The 10,000-nt window shown below is 30.8% G+C and overlaps 1 protein-coding gene across 12 annotated transcripts in view; it reads left to right on the top strand.

The window, feature by feature from the left end:
* Positions 1-10,000, top strand: part of LOC127061895 (uncharacterized) — a 54,386-nt gene that overhangs the window by 17,381 nt on the left and 27,005 nt on the right. Inside the window, exon 2 of one of the 12 annotated variants that reach the window (XM_050989378.1) lies at positions 858-1,068. The exons of the other annotated variants lie outside the window; for them this stretch is intronic. The gene's annotated coding sequence lies outside the window, so the exon portion shown is untranslated. The remainder of the gene's footprint in view (positions 1-857; positions 1,069-10,000) is intronic. 12 annotated transcript variants of the gene reach the window in all.

Here is a 10,000-nt window from a genome sequence, read left to right as displayed (position 1 = left end):
TCAATGAAAATGACACGTGTATTTTAATGAAAAGGAAAATTGGAAAATTTTTGACTGAAAGTCAATCCAAAATTCGATACACCTATGTATTTGTGTATATATATAATTTTACACGTACCTATATGCTTTTCCGTAGTCCAAATATGTGAAAGAGTATATATATGTGTGTGTGTATGTGTATGAGTACGGATCCTGGATAAGTACGGATATTATCTATATTGGAGGTAACAGGGATAACGTATATCGTACAACGATACAAATATAGATGTTTAAATATAAAAGGAAAGTCACACAACGCAATGGAAGCTTCGATCGATGCCGCGCGATTTTTCTTTCTCCATTAACTAACGAGAGATAAAAAAAAATACATACTTTACATTTTCTTTATATTAGAATCATTAGTATTTCTATTATTATTAGCATCATTATTTAATATTATCATTCATCATTTTCTTATCTTTGTATAGTCATATTCATATATTTTATTTATCATTATTACAATATCATCATCATCATCATCATAATCATCATCGTCATTATTATTGTTATTACGTGACATATATACGAAAGAAATAATCTTAGAAAATATCTTTTCTAACATTATAAAGAACGTGATTTATTTCTTCACGAACTTCATATATATATATATATATATATATATATATATATATAATATATAATATAATATATATATATAATCTTATCATACCGTACAAAGTGGACTTCGAAGGTGCGATAGCTTTCGCGAAGTTCACCTCGTAAATTTATAGGTCCTTTCTTTTTTAAACGTGTCCACCCGGTTCAAGCTCCCTCCCCCCGCGAGACCTTTTTCTAAGGATTTTCATTCTCTCTTGCAGGTCTTCGTCCGCTACTTTTTTCTTCTTTTCTTTTTTCTTCTTTTCTTTTTTTACTTTCTTTTTTTTCGCTTAAGCGCGCTCGACCGTGTAAAAACGGTGTTAACGTTTCACCAGGGGTAAAAAAGAGAATGGAGGGGGAGGAGGTACCAAAAGCGAAGAGAAAGGGGTGTTAGAGAAGGAAGAAGTAAAAGAAGGGTAAAGTAAGCGGCAGGTAAGCCAGTAGTCAGCTCTCGTGTACCCTTAAATCATTTACAACTTACGAGCTATTCGAACCAACATCACCTTTTCTCACACACACAACACACACACATACACACACATTTACGTGTCAGCAGAAACATGCGAATTTGTAAAGTCTTTAGCTAGCTTCAGCAGGACCAAGATAAATTTCTTCTACATTTTCCTCTGGCCACCTGCCCCCTCCCCCCTATCCCTCTTCCACCAACCCACCTCACCCACCTTTTTTCTTAGGTTAAATGAGTTTCCTTATTCCTCGCTGATGTTCATTGAATCTTTTAGAGAAAATAGAGAGAAAGAGATCTTCTTATCCGTACAATCTCCTCCGTCCTCTTTCGGTGCTGCGACGAAAAAATTTATCTTTCCCTGAATAATTCTATTCTAACCATTTCCTTCGTTCATTTCTGATGTTTTTCTTCTTTTTAACTTTTTTTTTTTGTATTGTAGTTTTTCCGTTCCTTTTTTCTTTCTCCTTTTCTTTCTTTCTTTCTTTTTTTTTTTTATTTATTTATTTATTGTCGTTCGTAGTTTCGCGAGAAAAGAAGATGGATGGAAGAAAGTCGAGAATTTCGTTCGCCATGTTGACTCGATCAACTCGACTCGTATCGAAACTGCCCTCTCTCTCTCTCTCTCTCTCTCTCTCTCTCTCTCTCTATACGAAGAATATATTATTACGTGCTAGTACTTGTCTCTTCTCTTGCTTGAAGGTATGCTTCGAATATCCATCCGTTCACGACGGTAGCACGTAGCGGGGGGTGCTCCGTGTAATTTTCTCACGCTCGCTTAGCTTCTTGCTAACCTATACCCAACGGCATACACCCCTATCAGCTAGCTGAAAATAATCTTTCTTTAACGGGAAGAAGATAGAAGTAAAAATGTAAACATTGCGTGATGGTTTACGGGGAACTTGGTGGAGTTGGATACGGGAGGGGTTACATCTTTTTTCTTCGTTTTTTATTTTATTTTATTTTTTTATTTTTTTATTAATTATTTTTTATTTTTTTCTCTTACCGTAAACATAAAATGATGAGGAGGATAAAGGACAATCAAAAGATCTTTTTCATTTTTCAAAAATACGATACAGCTTCGACGAGAAGACTTTGTTAAGATAAAATGGATAACTTACGAATTCGTCTCTTTTAATTTGGATTTGAATTATAATGTTTTTTACAGTAGATATAAAACGACGAAGAAAGAAAAAAAAATGAAAAAGTGCCGATTTATTCGTACACACACATATATATATATACGTACATATAATATACATAAGTATATGTTACTTTAATGAATAAATGCCAACAATTTTTTTTCTAATTTTCAAGTTTAATCGCCGATTTGTTAACAATCTTTTTTTTTCTGTATATAAAAGGATAATTTCTTCGATCAAAAATTAAAAAGAAATATATTTATATATATATATATATATAAATATATTTATATATATATATATATATATATATATATATATAAATATATAAATAAATTAGAAAAAGTTGAATAGAGTTTTTAATTCAGCTATCAAAAAACTTGAACGCGTATCCGATCAAAAGCTTTAGCGGTTTATTAGATTACGAAACACGATTTTCGCTCGGTTAAATTCCCTTTCTTCTAAATTACCTGCCATTCGCGAGAAACGACATATATGTGTGTGCGCATGTACATATGCGCGCGTGCGCTCGCTCCGTCGCTCGCTCGCTTTGAAATTACATCAAATCACTGCCTTGCAAGAGTCACGAAGCTTTCCAGCTTTGTAAGCACGAATTGTTACGAATCGTTCATCTTTATAACGATCATTTCGAATTCTTTATTCTATTCGTCTAACTTTCTCCGTTATTTCTTTTTTATTTTTCTATTTTTCTTTTTTTTAATCTTTTTTATTTTATATTTTATTTTATTTCTTAATCATTCCTTTTTTTTTCCTTATCTTATTCTTCTTTCATATTTCTTCGAGAAATATTTTTTCTTTTTTATACGATTTAAAAATTCTAAGAATATTGTACGAGATAAAGCATTCTATTTCGATACGTATGTATATAAAATGACTTCTGAACCATTTTCGAAATTAATAAAAAATTCGAAGGAAGATATGAAGGCAAAAAGAGAAAAGGAAATATTCAATAATCCATAAAGTGAATTTTTTACATTGAGAAGTAATAAATTATACATTTCTTTTTTCAATTTTCATATTTCTTGAGAGTATTACTTAAATTTTATTTAAATCGCAAAGCTTTAAATATATATATATATATATATATAGTAGATTTTAAAAAATAAATATTATTTATATGAAACTTAAAAATTTAACCCTGAATCATTTTTACCAGATGACGTAATAATACTTTCTGCGAATTATTGATCTCTGATCTTACAGTACTTACTTTTACATAAAATGACAAATTGATCTGGATCATTGTCGAAATAAAGATAAATTGAATTTTATTAATGACAAACGAAATCATCGTTGCTTATAATAAATTATTACTTAAAACAAATTTGTTTCTACAAACTTGGAACAAATTGTCACATGAATTACGTAATATACTAATTTACTTTTTTTTTTCTTTTTTAATTTCTCCACTTAGACCATTTTCATAATTACCGGCTCAATTACGTAAAAGAAAATAATAATTTTGTTATCTTTTTTTTATCTTTTTTTAAGAGAGGAAGAAAGAGGATAAGCGTACAAAAAAAATGGTGGCATCAGGTGTTCTTTTTATTTACGATCGTAATCTAGATTCTTTCTCTTTCTCTGTCTCTCTCTTTCTTTCTGTTTCTCTCTCTTTTGTAATTCATAGTACACGATATCCATAACATTGTCCATCCTTTATCACTAACTTTCTCATTCGAGGTCCTTTAATAGACCATCTTTCACGAGCGTAAGCGAATATAATTTAACGGCTGGTATTTTCCTCGAGTACACGTAATAAACTCGTTAAAGTTACCCGGTTATGCGAATTCGAAGTCTGTTAAGTACTTCCTCGAACGCGTTTCGTTAAATAACATCGTAGAATCCTCGGAAAGTGGTGGTATAATTCGAAACCGTTGAGTACTTCCTTCATACTCCAATGAGTTTTCAAAGTAAAATTCTTCTTCAATCGTCAGAAGTGTCAGACGTTGTTAATGCTCGAGGGATGAATCAAAGAAGTCGATCAAAATGAGAGAGAAAGAGAGAACAGAGACACAAAGAGTATACGTGTATATGTATGTATATATATTTATAACGCATATACATCGAACGAAAGTAAAATTATCAAAGAGAAGAAGGAAAATCAGGAATTGTAATAATTTTATTACTATTTTTCTAAATTCATTTGAAATTAAAACGTTCGCACAGTTTTTGTAAATTGTAAATTTTGCATTTAATTCTTTATTGAAAATTATTAACGTCGCCAATTATTAATTACGAATTGTTAATTTTAATTCGAGTTAACGTTGTTACAATCTTTAATTATAAATTGTTGATTTTTATGCGATTTAATAATATTTAACAATGTTTAATTCGAAATTGTTTATTCTCATTGAAATTATTTACCTTACAATTATTGATTTTAATTTGTATGTCATCATTTAAATGTATTAATGTTAAAACTCGAAAGTTTCTTATTATGAAACTGATATAAAATATTTTCAATTATAAATTTCTTAAATTCTAATCGAACTTATTATACGTTGTAACTTTTAATTATAAATACCGTTCTTTTCGTTTAGTCGATCAACGTTACAACTCTAAATTCCAAATTTTCATCGTGAACTTATTTAATGAATTGTTAAAAAAAAAAAAAAAAAAAAGAAGAAAAAGAAAAGAAAAGTAAAAATAAAAAGAAAAAAGAATTTCAAATTTTTTATTTAATTCTACTAACGTTAAAAACAATTCTGCATTATAAATTCTTACTGCAGCAAAATAAAACTATACAATTATAAATTCTGAATTCTCTTTTCAAACTAATTAATGTTAAAACCGTCGTTAATAAAATGTTACAAAATTCGAGGACGCACGTTACTCGTACGAAGAAGCACGAACAATATATACACCCGTGTATAGATAAAGACGCATTACATATTAGCCAATGTAAATGTTAATTAAAAAAATGTTAATGCGTAAAATCATGATAATCATAAAGAAACGAGAGCGCCTCGGGGATGATATATAACTGCTAACGTCCAGTTATTATAACCTAAATTATAAAATCGGCTATTCTTCGCGTATGAGGGACACGGTGTTGGTCGTATAACGTTTCATTCTGGGGGAGAAAATATTGCTGTCCGGCGTTATAAACCGAGCGTATAAAAACGAAGGGGAGGAACTAGTTGTGGAGGAGCGCGTACTCGCACTTGATCATCCCCCGTCTGGTCTTTCCGAAGAATTAAATTGGCCTCGAGTGAGCGCTGTGGAAATGAAAGACCTTTTTCTTACCAGACCTGAGCCCAAGCTCAGAGCTCGTATATTTTTTTCCCTTTTTTTTCCTCTTGCGTTGTTTTCTTTTTTCCCTTTTCTATATATTTCTTTCTTCTCTCTTTCTCTCTCTCTCTGTCTCCCTCCTTCCTTTCATTTCTTTTTTTTTCTCGCTTTTCTTTCTTCCTTTCGTTCTTTCTTTTTTGCAGTTTTTTCTCCCTTTTTTTTTTCACTTTAAGATCATAGCAATTTTCCTTTCATTAATGCGGAATAAAGGCCCTCGTGCACTTTTAATTATTCGCGTGTCCATTATATTTCAACGTGACGCCTAGCGATGGCCCTTTAGTCACTCGGAGAGTCGTTACTTCTAAACGACCCTCTCTTTCTCTCTATCTTCCTCTCTTCTTTATCTCTCTCTCTCTCTCTCTCTTTTTTTTATTTTTTTTTGTAGGTGAAAGATAGAGATGGAAGAATGACATATTATTGGAGATAATAGGGTGATGATAAAGATCATTCGGCATACATAACTACATACCGACGTTAATAATAAATAAATAGTTTCATCGATCCTCGTTAACTGCGAAGTTTAACGATCTTACAATTACCTCTTCGCTAAATATGATGATATATTGTATATACCTACTTCGCTGGAGTCGAAAGTTTTTAATCGATTTTTAAAATCGACTGTCTGGCATATCTATCTCTTTTTCGTGACTATTCGTACTCTCTAATCGTAGTTTTACAATTTGGTAACTCGTAGTTTGATGGAGACAAAAAAAAAGGGGAAAAAAAATCAGATCAAAATTGTCTCGGAATGGATTAATCGATTTATTATAATTACTTAGAAACTTTACATTCCAAATTTGTATAATAAAGCAAACTTGTAATTTTTGTATTTAGACATACGTATGTGAATCCTCTTGAACGAATGAAATAAACGTTCATTGTTATCGTTATTCTAACACAAGAAGTTTAGACAATAAATCTGTGCGTTGTTAAAGCTAGAACTCGCGTTTGTATAATAATTTTCTTAGTTGAACTAATTCTAATCGCTAAATGACTCGATCAAATGAATCAGTTAATCCTCACTTGACCGTTTGGTCTACATTTCCTTGTTTCTTTACATACACAAATATATATATATACACATATATAGAGACTTAGCATAGATATTGAATGTTATCGAATAGTCATTCGATATATTCACGTTTCAGAAGTACATGAAAGAAAAGAATGCTATGTTTTAATCGTCTCGTAGATCCATCTGATCTCTCTTTCTATCTTTATCTTTCTCTTGTTCTCTCTCGTGTCTTTCAGTTGATTGTTGAAACGATGCCATCACCTTGACAGAAGATATGTACGTGCTTCCGCAGAACGAACAGATCGAACGTAGTATCTCCGATTTCTCCCCTCTGATCTATATCGAAGGGTGCCATAATACGATAATGAATCTACGGTTGGTCGAGCTGCTCGTAATTCAGAAGTGAGTCACACGGCATACGAATGAGAGATAGTGATAGATAGAGATAGATAGATAGATAGATAGATAGATAGAGAGAGAGAGAGAAGGGTAGAAAATTCGTACGCGTCATCAAGTGACTCAAGCATCCCTCGTATTCCCAAAATCTCCTCCCTTCTATTTACTATATTTACTACGTATATATATGTGTGTGTTATATTGTGTTTTGTGTGTGTATGTGTGTGTATATATATATATATATATATATAGCTGAATATAAACGTGTGTCTGAGCGCACTTTCCCCGAACAAAAAGGGAGAAAAAGATTTTATCGGCCGACGCGACCTCGAAACAAGCGGAGACGGAAGGGGTCCATTCGATCGGACGAGTTTTATTTCATTTTTATTATTTTTTTTTTCTTCTTTTTATTCTTTTTTTTCTATTCTTTTCCTTTTTTATTCTTTTTCTTTTTCTTTTTCTTTTTCTTTTTAATGCAGATTAATAGGAGAATATGGATGCACGGAGTAGGAATTTTTTTTCATATTTTCTTGTTTCTTTTTTAGGACCGACGATAAATTGTTTTTTTTTTTTTTTATGTACACTAAAGTTTACAGAGAGAGAGCACGATTTTTAATCTATAATATTTCTAAAAAAAATATATATATATATTTTTTTGAATGCATTTTATATGAATTTGGGAATTTCTTTTTTATGAGTGATTTCTATATTCTCTTCTTTTGTTCTTTTCTTTTTACGTTTTATTGAGTCGTGTATATAATACTGAGTTGGGTAATACGTAATTACGCAATTGGCATTAAAAGATATTGGAAATTCAAACATAGAAAAATTAGTGTGTGTGTGCGTGCGTGTGCACTGAATTATTACATTGTAGTATACTATTGTATTGACCAAACCAATAGTATAATAATCTACTATATATATATACCAAATTTCTAGCGAAATTGTAATATTTTTTTTTACTGAAAATCCAAACATACACACGCACACAATATGTGTATTAAATATTATAAAACACCATAGTATTCGTTTAAATATGAATATAATAAAATTATTTATCAATACCAACATATATCAATAATAAATGTTTTTAACAATAATCCACATTTATTCTCTTCGCGTCTCTCCAATTGAGATATTTGATTATTTATTTTAATAATAGAGATTATCCCGTGGAGATTTTAACGAAAATTCATTTCTTCGATAAAAGACAAGTGATATATACATATATATATACATATAATACATATGTATATCTACCCACATAAATATATTCGTACGATAAATATATATTTATGCTCGAACGATATTCGTCCTGGTAATTTTTAATAGCATCTCATCGATTTATTGTCCTTTTTTTAATTAATCGCAATTATATACAAAAATAAATACTACCATTCAAATCGTTTGTATTCTTTTTCGTCGTCGTGGTATATTGAGAACGGGAGTTTTATATCACACAAAAAATCTCTAGAAACGCATATAAATTGTCGTCGTTGTCCAGTTTTCCTGCATTTTTTGCGTGTACGTCGAAATCGTTGAGGCGCAAAGGCGTTTATATATATAAAAAAAGGGGTGATAGAGTGGATAGAAAGAGAGAGAGAGCATTTTCGCGTATTTGAATTCGTTCGTGTGTAAGCTTCGTGATATCGACATCGTCATTGGCGATTTTGTCTCTTTCTCTCTTCTTCTTTCTCTCTTTTTGTCTCTTCGCATATGTTCTTCCAAAGTGATATGTCTACGGGTATATGTATATAAAAAGTAAACAAAAAGAAATAAAAACAAAAAAAAAATTGAAAACACGAGAGAGACGATTCTAACAATAAATCGAAGATCCGTCGACGAAACGTTATAATCTTTGTCGAAATATAAAAATTAATCCTTTTGGTTGAATGAATTATTCAAAAAAAAATATATATACATATTTCAACTTACGAAATAGAAAGTAAAGTTATATAATAAAGAATTCTGAGTTTTATCGATAGTAATCTGTTTTAATGTTTACAAAAAAAGAAAAGAAAGAAAGAAAAAAGAACGAACGTACAACTTCCAAAAGCCATGTTGGTTACACGTTCAGTTTCGTAAATGCTAACGAATAAAATCAATGCTTAAAAGCTTTGTGTACTCGTTTTATAAAATCAATTGTGAATGACGTTGCTCTTTCGAAATACTGTTAAACGACTAATCGAGGAAGTGCAAATATCGAGTTTCACTCTATTCGCGTTTTGGCGTCATACGATCGTCCTATAAAGGTGCATAAGGATAAACGGTTTATAAATATTTGTAACAATGATAGTGAAAGTAATAAAAAGGAAATCTTGATCGATTACATATGTATTAGAAAAATTCCATACGTCTAATCGATGATAACTAAAACATATCAAAATATCACAATCTGATATAAAATTTAATAAATATAAAATTTATATATATTACATTTTATTCTTTACATTATCATCGATTTTAAATGTAATATTTATAAATGAAAAATATTTATAAATCTTTATATACTTTTATATATATATATATTCTTTTTTATATGGATATATGACAAATATAATAATTGTACGCTTAAACCTACACTTAAATGTAGTTATGCATACATAGAGAATCATAATAGTAATTATCATCCAGCAATTAACTATGCTCCCTTGGTGGGTTCCGGCATCAGTTAAGGAAACAGACATAGAGAGAGAGATAGAGTTAGAGAGAAAGAGAGAGTTAGGGAATGAGGACGGACGAGTAAACATTCCACCAGGGAGAGAGAGGAGAGAGAGAGAGAGAGACAGAAAGACAGACAGACGGAGAGAGAAAGAGAGAGATAGGAAACGTTTGCTATCCCGTGTGCCGAATAAATTCACGTATCTAACTGTGGATAAGAGTGAGCAAGTGAATGAAGGAGAGACAGAGAAAGAAAGAAAGAAAGAAAGAAAGAGAGGAAGAGAGAGAGAGAGAGAGAAATGAATATATGGAGAATACGAACGTTGAGTGTGAGAGTAAGTGAGAGAGAAAGAGAAAGAGAGAGTATGGTGCCTA

The sequence above is a fragment of the Vespula vulgaris genome, chromosome 2, assembly GCF_905475345.1.
Source record: "Vespula vulgaris chromosome 2, iyVesVulg1.1, whole genome shotgun sequence".
Classification (NCBI taxonomy): Eukaryota; Metazoa; Arthropoda; class Insecta; order Hymenoptera; family Vespidae; genus Vespula; species Vespula vulgaris.
Note: the sequence above shows the minus strand (reverse complement) of the source record. Positions and strands in the feature narration are given on the sequence as shown.